The sequence below is a fragment of the Pleurodeles waltl genome, chromosome 8 (assembly GCF_031143425.1).
Source record: "Pleurodeles waltl isolate 20211129_DDA chromosome 8, aPleWal1.hap1.20221129, whole genome shotgun sequence".
NCBI lineage: Eukaryota > Metazoa > Chordata > Amphibia > Caudata > Salamandridae > Pleurodeles > Pleurodeles waltl.
In genome coordinates, this window is record NC_090447.1 from 190,209,559 (window position 1) to 190,232,103 (window position 22,545).

General features: G+C 49.3%; 1 protein-coding gene across 5 annotated transcripts in view; it reads left to right on the forward strand.

Annotated features, from left to right (window-relative positions):
* TIAM1 (TIAM Rac1 associated GEF 1) overlaps window positions 1-22,545 on the forward strand; it is a 537,211-nt gene that overhangs the window by 503,406 nt on the left and 11,260 nt on the right. The gene's annotated exons all lie outside the window — the stretch shown is intronic.

Sequence of the window (22,545 nt, forward strand, 5' to 3'; positions counted from 1 at the left end):
ACATGGCCTTCAATTCAAATGGACCCCGACCCGCCTTAAATATTTAGGAACGTTTATTAACAGAGGTCTAGAACATATGGTCAGGGACAACATAGACCCCCTTATATCTAAAATGAAACAAGACTTTGCCAAATGGTCCCTACTAGGCCTGTCCATGTGGGGCAGGACACAGGCGGTCAGAATGGTCACCTTACCACGCTTCACATACGTGTTAGGCATGCTTCCCCTACAGATACCTCTTTCCTCACTCCGATTAATAGACGCATCCATAAGGGCCTTCGTCTGGGGCTCCTCACGCCCAAGACTGAAACCTGCAATAATACTGGCACGACGGCTCTACGGAGGATTAGGACTACCCTCGGTAGAACAATACTCTCTGGCCCTCCAACTCTCACAGCTAATATATACGCTTCCGGATATAGCCGATCCACCGCAATGGGTGATCACAGAGAAACTCCTATATGGACAGTATACGGAGATGGGAGGAACATACGCCGACCACGTTCCTTTAACTAACCCCATCCTCAAGGCTACAAACACAGCGTGGTGCAGAGCCCATCGACTACTAGGAGTACACCCCTCCCTGCATACTCAGGCTCCCATAGCAGGGAATAAAAGCATTAAAATAGGAGGGACTATTCTCAGATGGCCCCAATGGTCCGACGCAGGTATTCACAATATATCTCACATAATAGATGGAGATAGCTTCCGCACATTCGCCTCCCTCCAGGAAGAATTCGGTATCCAAAGTAACCAGGAGTGGCGATATCTACAGCTCAAACACTGTATGCGGAGAACATTAGGAACCCCCCCGTGGCTGCTCAAAACCTCACCCATCGTCACCTATCTTCAGAAATGGGGCCGACAAAAAGGCGTCTTGGCTGGCCTCTATGCCGAATTAACTAACCACCTTTACTCTCAGCCTTTACTTGAACGACTACGCTTAAAGTGGCAGGACATACTAGAGATAACCTACACGGACGAAGAATGGCCAGACATACTAGAAGCCCTCGACAGGGGCGTACGTGAAGCACGCCTGAAATTTTGCCTATTTAAAATCCTTCAGGGATGGTACTGGACCCCCGTTAAACTTTTCAGGGCAGGGTTGATACCTCACGCGAACTGTTGGAGATGCACAGAGCCATATTGCGACCAACTTCATATCTTATGCCACTGCCCCACGGTACAGTCACTATGGGACGCGGTACGCCTCGCCTTATCGGACTTCATACAGATACCAAAACCGACCCCACCAGCATTTATCATTCTACATGACATTCGCCCGTATCCCTCCCTATCGCGGGCACATAAACGATTAATCCATACGGCGCTAGCCACGGCCAAAATATGCATACTCCGGCACTGGAGATCTAGCATTGCCCCCACACCCATGGAATGGATGACGGCCATGTATCAAACGGCTACCCATGAACGAGTGATTTATAACCTACAGGACCAAGCAGAACAGTTTGAGGAGGTCTGGCGCCCATTCTTGAAGAGACCATGAAGCGGCTGGTGGATGACCAACGGATGATCAATGTTCAATGATTAGGGAATATTAATTACCAATCACCCTCTGAGAATCCTAGACTCCGGAAACATATTTAATCTCCTATTGCCCCCTCTTTCTCTCCCCATCTACGCTATCCTCTCTTCTCTCTCTCTTTTTTCTCTCTCTTTATCAATCCACAGGCCTCTAATTTTGTCACATGCCCGAGACCCTGAACTACCCAACATAGTAATACAAGTCGCTTCCTAACACAAACAAGGACTGAGAAATCAACTCATATAAGATGTAGACACTCTCTAACCGACCTTACCATACCTATCATACATATTATCTACCCCTAGATAATAACTTGCTACAGACGGAGAAGTACAGAACGATCTACTCTTAGGCCTGAACAAGCTAGTCTCAGGATACAAAGACCCCCTGCCTACCTCGAGTCTCTTCATTCTACATTCCCCCGCGATTACCTTTCCTCTTTCTCCCTCTTTCTTTCCCTTCCCTCCCCCTCCCCATTTCATATGACTATTTTGCCTCTCCCCTATACCAAGACCAACCCCTCCTACACAACTCTATCCTCGCTCCCCCTCCCTTTACCACCCCCCTCACCTGTTTTCCACTCTTCTTCAAAATAAGGGTATACAACTCAACTATGCCACTGGGAATTTTTACTTACCTGACAGTACATGTATATATGCTTACAATGGAAATAATTGTGGTAAACGAACAAAAACAATGTTTTGAAAGCTAAACAGTTTGTTTATATGCTGTATGTACCGCCTTATATATTCTTAATAAAACTTTTGAAACAAAAAAAAAAAAAAAAAAAAAAAAGTGTGCTGAGGCCTGCTAACCAGGCCCCAGCACCAGTGTTCTTTCCCTAACCTGTACTTTTGTATCCACAATTGGCAGACCCTGGCATCCAGATAAGTCCCTTGTAACTGGTACTTCTAGTACCAAGGGCCCTGATGCCAAGGAAGGTCTCTAAGGGCTGCAGCATGTCTTATGCCACCCTGGAGACCTCTCACTCAGCACAGACACCCTGCTTGCCAGCTTGTGTGTGCTAGTGAGGACAAAACGAGTAAGTCGACATGGCACTCCCCTCAGGGTGCCATGCCAGCCTCTCACTGCCTATACAGTATAGGTAAGACACCCCTCTAGCAGGCCTTACAGCCCTAAGGCAGGGTGCACTATACCATAGGTGAGGGTACCAGTGCATGAGCATGGTACCCCTACAGTGTCTAAACAAAACCTTAGACATTGTAAGTGCAGGGTAGCCATAAGAGTATATGGTCTGGGAGTTTGTCAAACACGAACTCCACAGCACCATAATGGCTACACTGAAAACTGGGAAGTTTGGTATCAAACTTCTCAGCACAATAAATGCACACTGATGCCAGTGTACATTTTATTGTCAAATACACCCCAGAGGGCACCTTAGAGGTGCCCCCTGAAACTTAACCGACTATCTGTGTAGGCTGACTAGTTTTAGCAGCCTGCCACAAACCGAGACATGTTGCTGGCCCCATGGGGAGAGTGCCTTTGTCACTCTGAGGCCAGTAACAAAGCCTGCACTGGGTGGAGATGCTAACACCTCCCCCAGGCAGGAATTGTCACACCTGGCGGTGAGCCTCGAAGGCTCACCTCCTTTGTGCCAACCCAGCAGGACACTCCAGCTAGTGGAGTTGCCCGCCCCCTCCGGCCAGGCCCCACTTTTGGCGGCAAGGCCGGAGAAAATAATGAGAAAAACAAGGAGGAGTCACTGGCCAGTCAGGACAGCCCCTAAGGTGTCCTGAGCTGAAGTGACTCTAACTTTTAGAAATCCTCCATCTTGCAGATGGAGGATTCCCCCAATAGGGTTAGGATCGTGACCCCCTCCCCTTGGGAGGAGGCACAAAGAGGGTGTACCCACCCTCAGGGCTAGTAGCCATTAGCTACTAACCCCCCAGACCTAAACACGCCCTTAAATTTAGTATTTAAGGGCTACCCTGAACCCTAGAAAATTAGATTCCTGCAACTACAAGAAGAAGGACTGCCCAGCTGAAAACCCCTGCAGCGGAAGACCAGAAGACGACAACTGCCTTGGCTCCAGAAACTCACCGGCCTGTCTCCTGCCTTCCAAAGATCCTGCTCCAGCGACGCCTTCCAAAGGGACCAGCGACCTCGACATCCTCTGAGGACTGCCCCTGCTTCGAAAAGACAAGAAACTCCCGAGGACAGCGGACCTGCTCCAAGAAAAGCTGCAACTTTGTTTCCAGCAACTTTAAAGAACCCTGCAAGCTCCCCGCAAGAAGCGTGAGACTTGCAACACTGCACCCGGCGACCCCGACTCGGCTGGTGGCGATCCAACACCTCAGGAGGGACCCCAGGACTACTCTGATACTGTGAGTACCAAAACCTGTCCCCCCTGAGCCCCCACAGCGCCGCCTGCAGAGGGAATCCCGAGGCTTCCCCTGACCGCGACTCTTTGAACCTAAAGTCCTGACGCCTGGGAGAGACCCTGCACCCGCAGCCCCCAGGACCTGAAGGACCGGACTTTCACTGGAGGAGTAACCCCCAGGAGTCCCTCTCCCTTGCCCAAGTGGAGGTTTCCCCGAGGAATCCCCCCCTTGCCTGCCTGCAGCGCTGAAGAGATCCCGAGATCTCTCATAGACTAACATTGCGAACCCGACGCTTGTTTCTACACTGCACCCGGCCACCCCCGCGCCGCTGAGGGTGAAATTTCTGTGTGGACTTGTGTCCCCCCCGGTGCCCTACAAAACCCCCCTGGTCTGCCCTCCGAAGACGCGGGTACTTACCTGCAAGCAGACCAGAACCGGGGCACCCCCTTCTCTCCATTCTAGCCTATGCGTTTTGGGCACCACTTTGAACTCTGCACCTGACCGGCCCTGAGCTGCTGGTGTGGTGACTTTGGGGTTGCTCTGAACCCCCAACGGTGGGCTACCTTGGACCAAGAACTAAGCCCTGTAAGTGTCTTACTTACTTGGTTAACCTAACAAATACTTACCTCCCCTAGGAACTGTGAAAATTGCACTGTGTCCACTTTTAAAACAGCTATTTGTGAATAACTTGAAAAGTATACATGCAATTTTGATGATTTGAAGTTCCTAAAGTACTTACCTGCAATACCTTTCGAATGAGATATTACATGTAAAATTTGAACCTGTGGTTCTTAAAATAAACTAAGAAAAGATATTTTTCTATACAAGAACCTATTGGCTGGATTTGTCTCTGAGTGTGTGTACCTCATTTATTGTCTATGTGTATGTACAACAAATGCTTAACACTACTCCTTGGATAAGCCTATTGCTCGACCACACTACCACAAAATAGAGCATTAGTATTATCTCTTTTTGCCACTATCTTACCTCTAAGGGGAACCCTTGGACTCTGTGCATGCTATTCCTTACTTTGAAATAGCACATACAGAGCCAACTTCCTACATTGGTGGATCAGCGGTGGGGTACAAGACTTTGCATTTGCTGGACTACTCAGCCAATACCTGATCACACGACAAATTCCAAAATTGTCATTAGAAATTCATTTTTGCAATTTGAAATTGTTCTAAATTCTTAAAAATCCTGCTAGGGCCTTGTGTGTTAAGTCCCTGTTTAGCATTGTCTTTTAGAGTTAAAAGTTTGTTAAAAGTTTGAAATTAGATTCTAGAAACAGTTTTAGATTCTTTAAAAAGTATTCCAACTCTTAGCAGAATAATGTCTGATACAGAGATGCAGGTGGTGGAACTCGACACCACACCTTACCTCCATCTTAATATGAGGGAGCTAAGGTCTCTCTGTAATATAAAGAAAATAACCATTGGCTCCAGACCTACCAAAATTCAGCTCCAGGAGCTGTTGGCAGAGTTTGAAAAAGCCAACCCCTCTGATGATGACATCACAGAGGAAGAAATTAGTGACTTGGAGGCCAATGTCCCTCCTCCAGTCCTAAATAGGGAGAACAGGACCCCTCAAGTCCTGTCTCCAACTGTGTTAGTCAGAAATAGTGAGTCCCTCACAGGAGGGTCCCACATTTCTGAAATCACTGAGGATGCTCTCAGTGAAGATGACCTCCTGTTAGCCAGGATGGCCAAAAGATTGGCTTTAGAGAGACAGCTCCTAGCCATAGAAAGGGAAAGACAAGAGATGGGCCTAGGACCCATCAATGGTGGCAGCAATATAAATAGGGTCAGAGATTCTCCTGACATGTTAAAAATCCCCAAAGGGATTGTGACAAAATTTGAAGATGGTGATGACATCACCAAGTGGTTCACAGCTTTTGAGAGGGCTTGTGTAACCAGAAAAGTGAACAGATCTCACTGGGGTGCTCTCCTTTGGGAAATGTTTACTGGAAAGTGTAGGGATAGACTCCTCACACTCTCTGGAAAAGATGCAGAATCTTATGACCTCATGAAGGGTACCCTGATTGAGGGCTTTGGATTCTCCACTGAGGAGTACAGGATTAGGTTCAGGGGGGCTCAAAAATCCTCGAGCCAGACCTGGGTTGACTTTGTTGACTACTCAGTGAAAACACTAGATGGTTGGATTCAAGGCAGTGGTGTAAGTAATTATGATGGGCTGTACAATTTATTTGTGAAAGAACACCTGTTAAGTAATTGTTTCAATGATAAACTGCATCAGCATCTGGTAGACCTAGGACCAATTTCTCCCCAAGAATTGGGAAAGAAGGCGGACCATTGGGTCAAGACAAGGGTGTCCAAGACTTCAACAGGGGGTGACCAAAAGAAAGGGGTCACAAAGACTCCCCAGGGGAAGGGTGATGAGACAACCAAAACTAAAAATAGTAAAGAGTCTTCTACAAGCCCCCAAAAACCTGCACAGGAGGGTGGGCCCAGAACCTCTTCACAAAACAATGGGTACAAGGGTAAAAATTTTGATCCCAAAAAGGCCTGGTGTCATAGCTGTAAACAGCATGGACACCAAACTGGAGACAAGGCCTGTCCCAAGAAAGGTTCCACTCCAAACTCCCATCCAGGTAACACTGGTATGGCTAGTCTCCAAGTGGGATCAACAGTGTGCCCAGAGCAAATCAGGGTCCACACTGAAGCTACTCTAGTTTCTGAGGGTGGGGTGGATTTAGCCACACTAGCTGTCTGGCCGCCTAACATGCAAAAATACAGACAGCAACTCTTAATTAATGGGACTAGAATAGAGGGCCTGAGGGATACAGGTGCCAGTGTCACCATGGTGACAGAGAAACTGGTTTCCCCTGGCCAATACCTGACTGGAAAAACTTACACAGTCACCAACGCTGACAATCAGAGAAAAGTACATCCCATGGCAATGGTTACTTTAGAATGGGGAGGGGTCAATGGCCTGAAACAGGTGGTGGTCTCCTCAAATATCCCAGTGGACTGTCTGCTTGGAAATGACCTGGAGTCCTCAGCATGGGCTGAGGTAGAGCTAAAAACCCATGCAGCAATGCTGGGTATCCCTGAACTGGTGTGTGTGAAAACAAGAGCACAATGCAAGGAACAGGGTGAACAAGTAGAGCTGGAGTCTGGAAGAATGGCCCAGCCTACCAAGAGAACAGGAAAGTCAGTTGGGAAACCAACTACAACACAGCAAAAGAAAGGGAACCTCTCTTCTCAGGAAGAAGTTCTGCCCTCTGAGGGAACTGAGCCTTTGGAGCTTGAACCTTATCAGGTTGAGCTCTTAGGCCCAGGGGGACCCTCGAGGGAGGAGCTGTGTAAGGGACAAGAAACCTGTCCCTCTCTTGAAGGCCTTAGGCAGCAAGCTGCTGAAGAGTCCAAAGGCAAGAAAAATGGAACGCATAGGGTCTATTGGGAAGATGGACTCCTGTACACTGAGGCCAGAGACCCCAAACCTGGTGCCACTAGGAGAGTGGTAGTGCCTCAGCTGTTCAGGAAGTTCATCCTAACATTGGCCCATGACATTCCCCTTGCTGGACATTTGGGACAAACCAAGACGTGGGAGAGGTTAGTCAACCACTTCTACTGGCCCAATATGTCCAACATGGTTAAGGAGTTTTGCCTCTCCTGCCCCACCTGTCAAGCCAGTGGTAAGACAGGTGGGCATCCAAAGGCCCCCCTCATTCCACTTCCAGTGGTGGGGGTTCCCTTTGAAAGAGTGGGTGTGGACATAGTTGGTCCACTAGAACCTCCCACAGCCTCAGGAAATATGTATATCCTGGTAGTAGTGGATCATGCTACCCGGTATCCTGAAGCTATTCCCCTTAGGTCGACTACTGCCCCTGCAGTAGCCAAGGCCCTCATTGGTATCTTTACTAGAGTGGGTTTCCCTAAGGAGGTGGTGTCTGACAGAGGTACCAACTTCATGTCAGCATACCTAAAGCACATGTGGAATGAGTGTGGAGTGACTTATAAATTCACTACACCATACCATCCCCAAACTAATGGCTTGGTTGAGAGATTCAACAAGACATTAAAAGGCATGATCATGGGGCTCCCAGAAAAACTCAAAAGGAGATGGGATGTCCTCTTGCCATGTCTGCTTTTCGCTTACAGAGAGGTGCCACAGAAGGGAGTAGGATTCTCACCCTTTGAACTTCTGTTTGGTCATCCTGTAAGGGGACCACTTGCCCTTGTTAAAGAAGGCTGGGAGAGACCTCTCCATGAGCCTAAACAGGACATAGTGGACTATGTACTTGGCCTTCGCTCTAGAATGGCAGAGTACATGGAAAAGGCAACCAAAAACCTTGAGGCCAGCCAACAGCTCCAGAAGTTTTGGTATGACCAAAAGGCTGCACTGGTTGAGTTCCAACCAGGGCAGAAAGTCTGGGTTCTGGAGCCTGTGGCTCCCAGGGCACTCCAGGACAAATGGAGTGGCCCTTACCCAGTACTAGAAAGGAAGAGTCAGGTCACCTACCTGGTGGACCTGGGCACAAGCAGGAGCCCCAAGAGGGTGATCCATGTGAACCGCCTTAAGCTCTTCCATGACAGGGCTGATGTGAATCTGTTGATGGTAACAGATGAGGATCAGGAGGCAGAGAGTGAACCTCTCCCTGATCTTCTGTCATCAGACCCAAAAGATGGCACAGTAGATGGAGTGATCTACTCAGACACTCTCTCTGGCCAACAGCAAGCTGATTGTAGGAGAGTCCTTCAACAGTTTCCGGAACTCTTCTCCTTAACCCCTGGTCAGACACACCTGTGTACCCATGATGTGGACACAGGAGACAGCATGCCTGTCAAGAACAAAATCTTTAGACAATCTGACCATGTTAAAGAAAGCATCAAGGTGGAAGTCCACAAGATGCTGGAATTGGGAGTAATTGAGCTCTCTGACAGCCCCTGGGCTAGCCCAGTGGTCTTAGTCCCCAAACCTCACACCAAAGATGGAAAGAAAGAGATGAGGTTTTGTGTGGACTACAGAGGGCTCAATTCTGTCACCAAGACAGATGCCCATCCAATTCCAAGAGCTGATGAGCTCATTGATAAATTAGGTGCTGCCAAATTTCTAAGTACCTTTGACTTGACAGCAGGGTACTGGCAAATAAAAATGGCACCTGGAGCAAAAGAAAAGACAGCATTCTCCACACCTGATGGGCATTATCAGTTTACTGTTATGCCCTTTGGTTTAAAGAATGCCCCTGCCACCTTCCAAAGGTTGGTGAATCAAGTCCTTGCTGGCTTGTAGTCCTTTAGCACAGCTTATCTTGATGATATTGCTGTCTTTAGCTCCACCTGGCAGGATCACCTGGTCCACCTGAAGAAGGTTTTGAAGGCTCTGCAATCTGCAGGCCTCTCTATCAAGGCATCCAAATGCCAGATAGGGCAGGGAACTGTGGTTTACTTGGGCCACCTTGTAGGTGGAGGCCAAGTTCAGCCACTCCAACCCAAGATCCAGACTATTCTGGACTGGGTAGCTCCAAAAACCCAGACTCAAGTCAGGGCATTCCTTGGCTTGACTGGGTATTACAGGAGGTTTGTGAAGGGATATGGATCCATTGTGACAGCCCTCACTGAACTCACCTCCAAGAAAATGCCCAAGAAAGTGAACTGGACTGTGGAATGCCAACAGGCCTTTGACACCCTGAAACAAGCAATGTGCTCAGCACCAGTTCTAAAAGCTCCAGATTATTCTAAGCAGTTCATTGTGCAGACTGATGCCTCTGAACATGGGATAGGGGCAGTTTTGTCCCAAACAAATGATGATGGCCTTGACCAGCCTGTTGCTTTCATTAGCAGGAGGTTACTCCCCAGGGAGCAGCGTTGGAGTGCCATTGAGAGGGAGGCCTTTGCTGTGGTTTGGTCCCTGAAGAAGCTGAGACCATACCTCTTTGGGACTCACTTCCTAGTTCAAACTGACCACAGACCTCTCAAATGGCTGATGCAAATGAAAGGTGAAAATCCTAAACTGTTGAGGTGGTCCATCTCCCTACAGGGAATGGACTTTATAGTGGAACACAGACCTGGGACTGCCCATGCCAATGCAGATGGCCTTTCCAGGTTCTTCCACTTAGAAAATGAAGACTCTCTTGGGAAAGGTTAGTCTCATCCTCTTTCGTTTGGGGGGGGGTTGTGTAAGGAAATGCCTCCTTGGCATGGTTGCCCCCTGACTTTTTGCCTTTGCTGATGCTATGTTTACAATTGAAAGTGTGCTGAGGCCTGCTAACCAGGCCCCAGCACCAGTGTTCTTTCCCTAACCTGTACTTTTGTATCCACAATTGGCAGACCCTGGCATCCAGATAAGTCCCTTGTAACTGGTACTTCTAGTACCAAGGGCCCTGATGCCAAGGAAGGTCTCTAAGGGCTGCAGCATGTCTTATGCCACCCTGGAGACCTCTCACTCAGCACAGACACCCTGCTTGCCAGCTTGTGTGTGCTAGTGAGGACAAAACGAGTAAGTCGACATGGCACTCCCCTCAGGGTGCCATGCCAGCCTCTCACTGCCTATGCAGTATAGGTAAGACACCCCTCTAGCAGGCCTTACAGCCCTAAGGCAGGGTGCACTATACCATAGGTGAGGGTACCAGTGCATGAGCATGGTACCCCTACAGTGTCTAAACAAAACCTTAGACATTGTAAGTGCAGGGTAGCCATAAGAGTATATGGTCTGGGAGTTTGTCAAACACGAACTCCACAGCACCATAATGGCTACACTGAAAACTGGGAAGTTTGGTATCAAACTTCTCAGCACAATAAATGCACACTGATGCCAGTGTACATTTTATTGTCAAATACACCCCAGAGGGCACCTTAGAGGTGCCCCCTGAAACTTAACCGACTATCTGTGTAGGCTGACTAGTTTTAGCAGCCTGCCACAAACCGAGACATGTTGCTGGCCCCATGGGGAGAGTGCCTTTGTCACTCTGAGGCCAGTAACAAAGCCTGCACTGGGTGGAGATGCTAACACCTCCCCCAGGCAGGAATTGTCACACCTGGCGGTGAGCCTCAAAGGCTCACCTCCTTTGTGCCAACCCAGCAGGACACTCCAGCTAGTGGAGTTGCCCGCCCCCTCCGGCCAGGCCCCACTTTTGGCGGCAAGGCCGGAGAAAATAATGAGAAAAACAAGGAGGAGTAACTGGCCAGTCAGGACAGCCCCTAAGGTGTCCTGAGCTGAAGTGACTCTAACTATTAGAAATCCTCCATCTTGCAGAAGGAGGATTCCCCCAATAGGGTTAGGATCGTGACCCCCTCCCCTTGGGAGGAGGCACAAAGAGGGTGTACCCACCCTCAGGGCTAGTAGCCATTGGCTACTAACCCCCCAGACCTAAACACGCCCTTAAATTTAGTATTTAAGGGCTACCCTGAACCCTAGAAAATTAGATTCCGGCAACTACAAGAAGAAGGACTGCCCAGCTGAAAACCCCTGCAGCGGAAGACCAGAAGACGACAACTGCCTTGGCTCCAGAAACTCACCGGCCTGTCTCCTGCCTTCCAAAGATCCTGCTCCAGCGACGCCTTCCAAAGGGACCAGCGACCTCGACATCCTCTGAGGACTGCCCCTGCTTCGAAAAGACAAGAAACTCCCGAGGACAGCGGACCTGCTCCAAGAAAAGCTGCAACTTTGTTTCCAGCAACTTTAAAGAACCCTGCAAGCTCCCCGCAAGAAGCGTGAGACTTGCAACACTGCACCCGGCGACCCCGACTCGGCTGGTGGCGATCCAACACCTCAGGAGGGACCCCAGGACTACTCTGATACTGTGAGTACCAAAACCTGTCCCCCCTGAGCCCCCACAGCGCCGCCTGCAGAGGGAATCCCGAGGCTTCCCCTGACCGCGACTCTTTGAACCTAAAGTCCCGACGCCTGGGAGAGACCCTGCACCCGCAGCCCCCAGGACCTGAAGGACCGGACTTTCACTGGAGGAGTGACCCCCAGGAGTCCCTCTCCCTTGCCCAAGTGGAGGTTTCCCCGAGGAATCCCCCCCTTGCCTGCCTGCAGCGCTGAAGAGATCCCGAGATCTCTCATAGACTAACATTGCGAACCCGACGCTTGTTTCTACACTGCACCCGGCCGCCCCCGCGCCGCTGAGGGTGAAATTTCTGTGTGGACTTGTGTCCCCCCCGGTGCCCTACAAAACCCCCCTGGTCTACCCTCCGAAGACGCGGGTACTTACCTGCAAGCAGACCGGAACCGGGGCACCCCCTTCTCTCCATTCTAGCCTATGCGTTTTGGGCACCACTTTGAACTCTGCACCTGACCGGCCCTGAGCTGCTGGTGTGGTGACTTTGGGGTTGCTCTGAACCCCCAACGGTGGGCTACCTTGGACCAAGAACTAAGCCCTGTAAGTGTCTTACTTACCTGGTTAACCTAACAAATACTTACCTCCCCTAGGAACTGTGAAAATTGCACTGTGTCCACTTTTAAAACAGCTATTTGTGAATAACTTGAAAAGTATACATGCAATTTTGATGATTTGAAGTTCCTAAAGTACTTACCTGCAATACCTTTCGAATGAGATATTACATGTAACATTTGAACCTGTGGTTCTTAAAATAAACTAAGAAAAGATATTTTTCTATACAAAAACCTATTGGCTGGATTTGTCTCTGAGTGTGTGTACCTCATTTATTGTCTATGTGTATGTACAACAAATGCTTAACACTACTCCTTGGATAAGCCTATTGCTCGACCACACTACCACAAAATAGAGCATTAGTATTATCTCTTTTTGCCACTATCTTACCTCTAAGGGGAACCCTTGGACTCTGTGCATGCTATTCCTTACTTTGAAATAGCACATACAGAGCCAACTTCCTACACTCATGATGTGGACAAAGGAGAGAGCATGCCTGTCAAAAACAAAATTTTCAGACAGTCTGACCAAGTTAAGGAAAGCATCAAGGTGGAAGTCCACAAGATGCTGGAACTGGGAGTAATTGAGCACTCTGACAGCCCCTGGGCTAGCCCAGTGGTCTTAGTCCCCAAACCTCACACCAAAGATGGAAAGAGAGAGATGAGGTTTTGTGTGGACTACAGAGGACTTAATTCTGTCACCAAGACAGATGCCCATCCCATTCCTAGGGCTGACGAACTGATTGACAAATTAGGTGCTGCCAAATTCTTAAGTACCTTTGACTTAACAGCAGGGTACTGGCAAATCAAAATGGCACCTGGAGCAAAAGAAAAGACAGCATTCTCCACACCTGATGGGCATTATCAGTTTACTGTTATGCCCTTTGGTTTAAAGAATGCCCCTGCCACCTTCCAAAGGTTGGTGAATCAAGTCCTTGCTGGTTTGGAGTCCTTTAGTGCAGCTTATCTTGATGATATTGCTGTCTTTAGCTCCAACTGGCAGGATCACCTGGTCCACCTGAAGAAGGGTTTGAAGGCTCTGCAATCAGCAGCCCTCTCTATCAAGGCATCCAAATGCCAGATAGGGCAGGGAACTGTGGTTTACTTGGGACACCTTGTAGGTGGAGGCCAAGTTCAGCCACTCCAGCCTAAGATCCAGACTATTCTGGACTGGGCAGCTCCAAAAACCCAGACTCAAGTCGGGGCATTCCTTGGCTTGACTGGGTATTACAGGAGGTTTGTGAAGGGATATGGATCCATAGTGACAGCCCTCACAGAACTTACCTCCAAGAAAATGCTCAAGAAGGTAAACTGGACTGTAGAATGCCAACAGGCCTTTGACACCCTGAAACAAGCAATGTGCACAGCACCAGTTCTAAAAGCTCCAGATTACTCCAAGCAGTTCATTGTGCAGACAGATGCCTCTGAACATGGGATAGGGGCAGTTTTGTCCCAAACAAATGAAGATGGCCTTGACCAGCCTGTTGCTTTCATTAGCAGGAGGTTACTCCCCAGGGAGCAGTGTTGGAGTGCCATTGAGAGGGAGGCCTTTGCTGTGGTTTGGTCCCTGAAGAAGCTGAGACCATACCTCTTTGGTACTCACTTTGTAGTTCAAACTGACCACGGACCTCTCAGATGGCTGATGCAAATGAAAGGTGAAAATCCAAAACTGTTGAGGTGGTCCATCTCCCTACAGGGAATGGACTTTATAGTGGAACACAGACCTGGGACTGCCCATGCCAATGCAGATTGCCTTTCCAGGTTCTTCCACTTAGAAAATGAAGACTCTCTTGAGAAAGGTTAGTCTCATCCTCTTTCGTTTGGGGGGGGGGGGTTGTGTAAGGAAATGCCTCCTTGGCATGGTTACCCCCTGACTTTTTGCCTTTGCTGATGCTATGTTTTGAATTGAAAGTGTGCTGAGGCCTGCTAACCAGGCCCCAGCACCAGTGTTCTTTCCCTAACCTGTACTTTTGTTTTCACAATTGACACCCCCTGGCATCCAGGTAAGTCCCTTGTAACTGGTACCCCTGGTACCAAGGGCCCTGATGCCAGGGAAGGTCTCTAAGGGCTGCAGCATATCTTATGCCACCCTGGGGACCCCTCACTCAGCACAGACACACTGCTTGCCAGCTTGTGTGTGCTGGTGAGGACAAAACGAGTAAGTCGACATGGCACTCCCCTCAGAGTGCCATTCCAACCTCACACTGCCTATGCAGTATAGATAAGTCACCCCTCTAGCAGGCCTTACAGCCCTAAGGCAGGGTGCACTATACCATAGGTGAGGGCACCAGTGCATGAGCACTGTGCCCCTACAGTGTCTAAGCAAAACCTTAGCCATTGTAAGTGCAGGGTAGCCATAAGAGTATATGGTCTGGGAGTCGGTCAAACACGGACCCCACAGCACCATAATGGCTACACTGATGTGGTAACTTTGGGGTTGCTCTGAACCCCCAACGGTGGGCTACCTTGGACCCAAACTTGAACCCCGTAGGTGGTTTACTTACCTACAAAAACTAACAAATACTTACCTCCCCCAGGAACTGTTGAAAATTGCACTGTGTCCACTTATGAAATAGCTATATGTGTTTTATGTAAAAAGTATATATGCTATTGTGATTATTCAAAGTTCCTAAAGTACTTACCTGCAATACCTTTCAAATGAGATGTTACATGTAGAATTTGAACCTGTGGTTCCTAAAATAAACTAAGAAAATATATTTTTCTATACAAAAACCTATTGGCCTGGAATTGTCTCTGAGTGTGTGTTCCTCATTTATTGCCTGTGTGTATGTACAACAAATGCTTAACACTACTCCTTTGATAAGCCTACTGCTCGACCACACTACCACAAAATAGAGCATTAGTATTATCTCTTTTTGCCACTATCTTACCTCTAAGGGGAACCCTTGGTGTAAAGAAATGGCTCCCTGTTGCAGTTACCCCCCACTTTTTGCCTGATACTGATGCTGACTTGACTGAGAAGAGTGCTGGGACCCTGCTAACCAGGCCCCAGCACCAGTGTTCCTTCACCTAAAATGTACCATTGTATCCACAATTGGCACACCCTGGCATTCAGATAAGTCCCTTGTAACTGGTACTTCTAGTACCAAGGGCCCTGATGCCAAGGAAGGTCTCTAAGGGCTGCAGCATGTCTTATGCCACCCTAGAGACCCCTCACTCAGCACAGACACACTGCTTACAAGCCTGTGTGTGCTAGTGAGAACAAAATGAGTAAGTCGACATGGCACTCCCCTCAGGGTGCCATGCCAGCCTCTCACTGCCTATGCAGTATAGGTAAGACACCCCTCTAGCAGGCCTTACAGCCCTAAGGCAGGGTGCACTATACCATAGGTGAGGGTACCAGTGCATGAGCATGGTACCCCTACAGTGTCTAAACAAAACCTTAGACATTGTAAGTGCAGGGTAGCCATAAGAGTATATGGTCTGGGAGTCTGTCAAACACGAACTCCACAGCACCATAATGGCTACACTGAAAACTGGGAAGTTTGGTATCAAACTTCTCAGCACAATAAATGCACACTGATGCCAGTGTACATTTTATTGTAAAATACACCACAGAGGGCACCTTAGAGGTGCCCCCTGAAACTTAACCAACTATCTGTGTAGGCTGACTGGTTCCAGCAGCCTGCCACACTAGAGACATGTTGCTGGCCCCATGGGGAGAGTGCCTTTGTCACCCTGAGGCCAGTAACAAAGCCTGCACTGGGTGGAGATGCTAACACCTCCCCCAGGCAGGAACTGTGACACCTGGCGGTGAGCCTCAAAGGCTCCCCCCTTTGTCACAGCCCAGCAGGGCACTCCAGCTTAGTGGAGTTGCCCGCCCCCTCCGGCCACGGCCCCCACTTTTGGCGGCAAGGCTGGAGGGAACAAAGAAAGCAACAAGGAGGAGTCACTGGCCAGTCAGGACAGCCCCTAAGGTGTCCTGAGCTGAGGTGACTCTAACTTTTAGAAATCCTCCATCTTGCAGATGGAGGATTCCCCCAATAGGGTTAGGATTGTGACCCCCTCCCCTTGGGAGGAGGCACAAAGAGGGTGTACCCACCCTCAGGGCTAGTAGCCATTGGCTACTAACCCCCCAGACCTAAACACGCCCTTAAATTTAGTATTTAAGGGCTACCCTGAACCCTAGAAAATTAGATTCCTGCAACTACAAGAAGAAGGACTGCCTAGCTGAAAACCCCTGCAGAGGAAGACCAGAAGACGACAACTGCCTTGGCTCCAGAAACTCACCGGCCTGTCTCCTGCCTTCCAAAGATCCTGCTCCAGCGACGCCTTCCAAAGGGACCAGCGACCTCGACATCCTCTGAGGACTGCCCCTGCTTCGAAAAGACAAGAAACTCCCGAGGACAGCGGACCTGCTCCAAGAAAAGCTGCAACTTTGTTTCCAGCAGCTTTGAAAGAACCCTGCAAGCTCCCCGCAAGAAGCGTGAGACTTGCAACACTGCACCCGGCGACCCCGACTCGGCTGGTGGAGATCCAACACCTCAGAAGGGACCCCAGGACTACTCTGATACTGTGAGTACCAAAACCTGTCCCCCCTGAGCCCCCACAGCGCCGCCTGCAGAGGGAATCCCGAGGCTTCCCCTGACCGCGACTCTTTGAATCCTAAGTCCCGACACCTGGGAGAGACCCTGCACCCGCAGCCCCCAGGACCTGAAGGACCGGACTTTCACTGGAGAAGCGACCCCCAGGAGTCCCTCTCCCTTGCCCAAGTGGAGGTTTCCCCGAGGAACCCCCCCCTTGCCTGCCTGCAGCGCTGAAGAGATCCCGAGATCTCTCATAGACTAACATTGCGAACCCGACGCTTGTTTCTACACTGCACCCGGCCGCCCCCGTGCTGCTGAGGGTGAAATTTCTGTGTGGGCTTGTGTCCCCCCCGGTGCCCTACAAAACCCCCCTGGTCTGCCCTCCGAAGACGCGGGTACTTACCTGCAAGCAGACCGGAACCGGGGCACCCCCTTCTCTCCATTCTAGCCTATGTGTTTTGGGCACCACTTTGAACTCTGCACCTGACCGGCCCTGAGCTGCTGGTGTGGTGACTTTGGGGTTGCTCTGAACCCCCAACGGTGGGCTACCTTGGACCAAGAACTGAACCCTGTAAGTGTCTTACTTACCTGGTAAAACTAACAAAAACTTACCTCCCCCAGGAACTGTGAAAATTGCACTAAGTGTCCACTTTTAAAACAGCTATTTGTCAATAACTTGAAAAGTATACATGCAATTTTTATGATTTAAAGTTCCTAAAGTACTTACCTGCAATACCTTTCGAATTAGATATTACATGTAGAATTTGAACCTGTGGTTCTTAAAATAAACTAAGAAAAGATATTTTTCTATAACAAAACCTATTGGCTGGATTTGTCTCTGAGTGTGTGTACCTCATTTATTGCCTATGTGTATGTACAACAAATGCTTAACACTACTCCTTGGATAAGCCTACTGCTCGACCACACTACCACAAAATAGAGCATTAGTATTATCTGTTTTTACCACTATTTTACCTCTAAGGGGAACCCTTGGACTCTGTGCATGCTATTCCTTACTTTGAAATAGCACATACAGAGCCAACTTCCTACATTGGTGGATCAGCGGTGGGGTACAAGACTTTGCATTTGCTGGACTACTCAGCCAATACCTGATCACACGACAAATTCCAAAATTGTCATTAGAAATTGATTTTTGCAATTTGAAAAATTTTCTAAATTCTTAAAAGACCTGCTAGGGCCTTGTGTTAGATCCTGTTTAGCATTTCTTTTAGAGTTTAAAAGTTTGTAAAAGTTTGAATTAGATTCTAGAACCAGTTGTAGATTCTTAAAAAGTATTCCAACTTTTAGAAGCAAAATGTCTAGCACAGATGTGACTGTGGTGGAACTCGACACCACACCTTACCTCCATCTTAAGATGAGGGAGCTAAGGTCACTCTGTAAAATAAAGAAAATAACAATGGGCCCCAAACCTACCAAAATACAGCTCCAGGAGCTTTTGGCAGAGTTTGAAAAGGCCAACCCCTCTGAGGGTGGCAACTCAGAGGAAGAGGATAGTGACTTGGAGGAAAATTCCCCCCTACCAGTCCTATCTAGGGAGAACAGGGTCCCTCAAACCCTGACTCCAAAAATAATAGTCAGAGATGCTGGTTCCCTCACAGGAGAGACCAACACCTCTGAAATCACTGAGGATAACTCCAGTGAAGAGGACATCCAGTTAGCCAGGATGGCCAAAAGATTGGCTTTGGAAAGACAGATCCTAGCCATAGAGAGGGAAAGACAAGAGATGGGCCTAGGACCCATCAATGGTGGCAGCAACATAAATAGGGTCAGAGATTCTCCTGACATGTTGAAAATCCCTAAAGGGGTTGTAACTAAATATGAAGATGGTGATGACATCACCAAATGGTTCACAGCTTTTGAGAGGGCTTGTGTAACCAGAAAAGTGAACAGATCTCACTGGGGTGCTCTCCTTTGGGAAATGTTCACTGGAAAGTGTAGGGATAGACTCCTCACACTCTCTGGAAAAGATGCAGAATCTTATGACCTCATGAAGGGTACCCTGATTGAGGGCTTTGGATTCTCCACTGAGGAGTATAGAATTAGATTCAGGGGGGCTCAAAAATCCTCGAGCCAGACCTGGGTTGATTTTGTAGACTACTCAGTAAAAACACTAGATGGTTGGTTAACTGGAAATGAAGTGTGTGACTATGTTGGGCTTTATAATTTGTTTATGAAAGAACACATTTTAAGTAACTGCTTCAATGAAAAGTTGCATCAGTATCTGGTAGACCTAGGTCCAATTTCTCCCCAAGAATTGGGAAAGAAGGCAGACCACTGGGTCAAGACTAGGGTAACCAAAACTTCCACTGGGGGTGACCAAAAGAAAGGGGTTACAAAAACTCCCCAGGAGAAAGTGGGTGACACTAGAAACAAAGAAAAAGAGTCCTCTGTAGGCCCCCTAAAACCAGAACAGGTGGGTGGGCCCCAAGACACAACCCAAAACAAAGGTGGGTACCAGGGTAAGAACTGGGATGCCACTAAGGCATGGTGCCACAACTGTAAACAGTCTGGGCACCACACCAAGGACACTTCTTGTCCCAAAAACAAACCCCAGAACAAAATTCCAGGGGTAACCAGTGTAGCCATGGGAGATGACTCCTCAGATGAGGAGGTCTTCATAGCCTTCAACTGGAAACAGGGCCCAACAGGTGAGTTGGAGATTCCAGAGGGAAGTAGACACTTCCACCACCTACTGGTGAATGGAATCCCAACCACTGCCCTGAGAGACACTTGTGCCAGTCACACTATTGTGCATGACAGGCTGGTGCTCTCAAACCAGTACATCCCAGGTGAGACTGCCAGGGTAAGAGTTAGCCTAGACAGGGTCACTAAGAGGCCTGTGGCTTTAGTACCCATAGAAGTGGGTGGCACTCTTAGCTGGAGAAGGGTAGTAGTCAGTACAGACCTCCCCCTTGATTGTCTCCTTGGAAATGACTACCCAGAGGTTAGTCAGAGCCCAAGAGAGGAACTGGTCCAGTGCCAGTCCTCTCCCAAGGATTCTGGAAGTCCTGCCTCTGCAGTAAATGCAAGCAGGCCCCAGAAGAAGAAGAAAAGAAAACAGAGTAGGAAGGGTGGACAACCTTTAGCCAAGGTTACAGCAAGCCAAGGAGATTCTGCTCCAGTAGGGGAGAACTCCAAAAATGGCCCTGATAAAGTCCAACCTGACCCACAAGAAGTCCTGGCTAGTCAGGCAACTGTTAAACCTGAGTGGGTGGCTCCTCAGCTAACAGAAGAAAGAGTGGAAGAAGGGTGTTTACTACAAGATGTGGTAACCCCCCACTCTAATACAGCAGACAGGCAACCTGAACCCAAAGAGGCCTGTAACTTAGCCCCTTCCCTTTTAGGTGAAGAGCTAAAGGTGTGGTTCTGGGCACTGACAGCTGTCAGTGGCCTCTGCTGGGTGTTAGCCTTTATGGCTGCACTATCCTTAGCATGGTGGTCTGACCCCATGCCAAATAGCAAGTTAGGCCCCCTGACCCTATTGGTCATGGTGGGGTTACTCCAGCTCTGGGTAACCTCTCTGGGTAAGCTAGGGGTAACCCTGGCCAAGATAAGGTTAGCAGAGGTGGATACCTCTAAGACCAAAATAGAAAGAATGGGTGGAGACATTGAAGAGGCAGACAAGAGGCAATTCAGACTAGGTCCTATCACTGTGGAAGTAGGTCAGTTCCCCAAAGGGAATGACCTGAACAGAAGGATGTAAGGCAGAGTAGGCCCTGCAACTAACCAGCCTATTTCTCCTACTCTTCCTCGCCTAACAGACTAGGAAGACTCTCCCAGCTTGGGCTGAGTCTCCTGGCCTGTGGGCTGGGGGGGGCTTGTGTAAAGAAATGGCTCCCTGTTGCAGTTACCCCCCACTTTTTGCCTGATACTGATGCTGACTTGACTGAGAAGAGTGCTGGGACCCTGCTAACCAGGCCCCAGCACCAGTGTTCCTTCACCTAAAATGTACCATTGTATCCACAATTGGCACACCCTGGCATTCAGATAAGTCCCTTGTAACTGGTACTTCTAGTACCAAGGGCCCTGATGCCAAGGAAGGTCTCTAAGGGCTGCAGCATGTCTTATGCCACCCTAGAGACCCCTCACTCAGCACAGACACACTGCTTACAAGCCTGTGTGTGCTAGTGAGAACAAAATGAGTAAGTCGACATGGCACTCCCCTCAGGGTGCCATGCCAGCCTCTCACTGCCTATGCAGTATAGGTAAGACACCCCTCTAGCAGGCCTTACAGCCCTAAGGCAGGGTGCACTATACCATAGGTGAGGGTACCAGTGCATGAGCATGGTACCCCTACAGTGTCTAAACAAAACCTTAGACATTGTAAGTGCAGGGTAGCCATAAGAGTATATGGTCTGGGAGTCTGTCAAACACGAACTCCACAGCACCATAATGGCTACACTGAAAACTGGGAAGTTTGGTATCAAACTTCTCAGCACAATAAATGCACACTGATGCCAGTGTACATTTTATTGTAAAATACACCACAGAGGGCACCTTAGAGGTGCCCCCTGAAACTTAACCAACTATCTGTGTAGGCTGACTGGTTCCAGCAGCCTGCCACACTAGAGACATGTTGCTGGCCCCATGGGGAGAGTGCCTTTGTCACCCTGAGGCCAGTAACAAAGCCTGCACTGGGTGGAGATGCTAACACCTCCCCCAGGCAGGAACTGTGACACCTGGCGGTGAGCCTCAAAGGCTCCCCCCTTTGTCACAGCCCAGCAGGGCACTCCAGCTTAGTGGAGTTGCCCGCCCCCTCCGGCCACGGCCCCCACTTTTGGCGGCAAGGCTGGAGGGAACAAAGAAAGCAACAAGGAGGAGTCACTGGCCAGTCAGGACAGCCCCTAAGGTGTCCTGAGCTGAGGTGACTCTAACTTTTAGAAATCCTCCATCTTGCAGATGGAGGATTCCCCCAATAGGGTTAGGATTGTGACCCCCTCCCCTTGGGAGGAGGCACAAAGAGGGTGTACCCACCCTCAGGGCTAGTAGCCATTGGCTACTAACCCCCCAGACCTAAACACGCCCTTAAATTTAGTATTTAAGGGCTACCCTGAACCCTAGAAAATTAGATTCCTGCAACTACAAGAAGAAGGACTGCCTAGCTGAAAACCCCTGCAGAGGAAGACCAGAAGACGACAACTGCCTTGGCTCCAGAAACTCACCGGCCTGTCTCCTGCCTTCCAAAGATCCTGCTCCAGCGACGCCTTCCAAAGGGACCAGCGACCTCGACATCCTCTGAGGACTGCCCCTGCTTCGAAAAGACAAGAAACTCCCGAGGACAGCGGACCTGCTCCAAGAAAAGCTGCAACTTTGTTTCCAGCAGCTTTGAAAGAACCCTGCAAGCTCCCCGCAAGAAGCGTGAGACTTGCAACACTGCACCCGGCGACCCCGACTCGGCTGGTGGAGATCCAACACCTCAGAAGGGACCCCAGGACTACTCTGATACTGTGAGTACCAAAACCTGTCCCCCCTGAGCCCCCACAGCGCCGCCTGCAGAGGGAATCCCGAGGCTTCCCCTGACCGCGACTCTTTGAATCCTAAGTCCCGACGCCTGGGAGAGACCCTGCACCCGCAGCCCCCAGGACCTGAAGGACCGGACTTTCACTGGAGACGCGACCCCCAGGAGTCCCTCTCCCTTGCCCAAGTGGAGGTTTCCCCGAGGAACCCCCCCCTTGCCTGCCTGCAGCGCTGAAGAGATCCCGAGATCTCTCATAGACTAACATTGCGAACC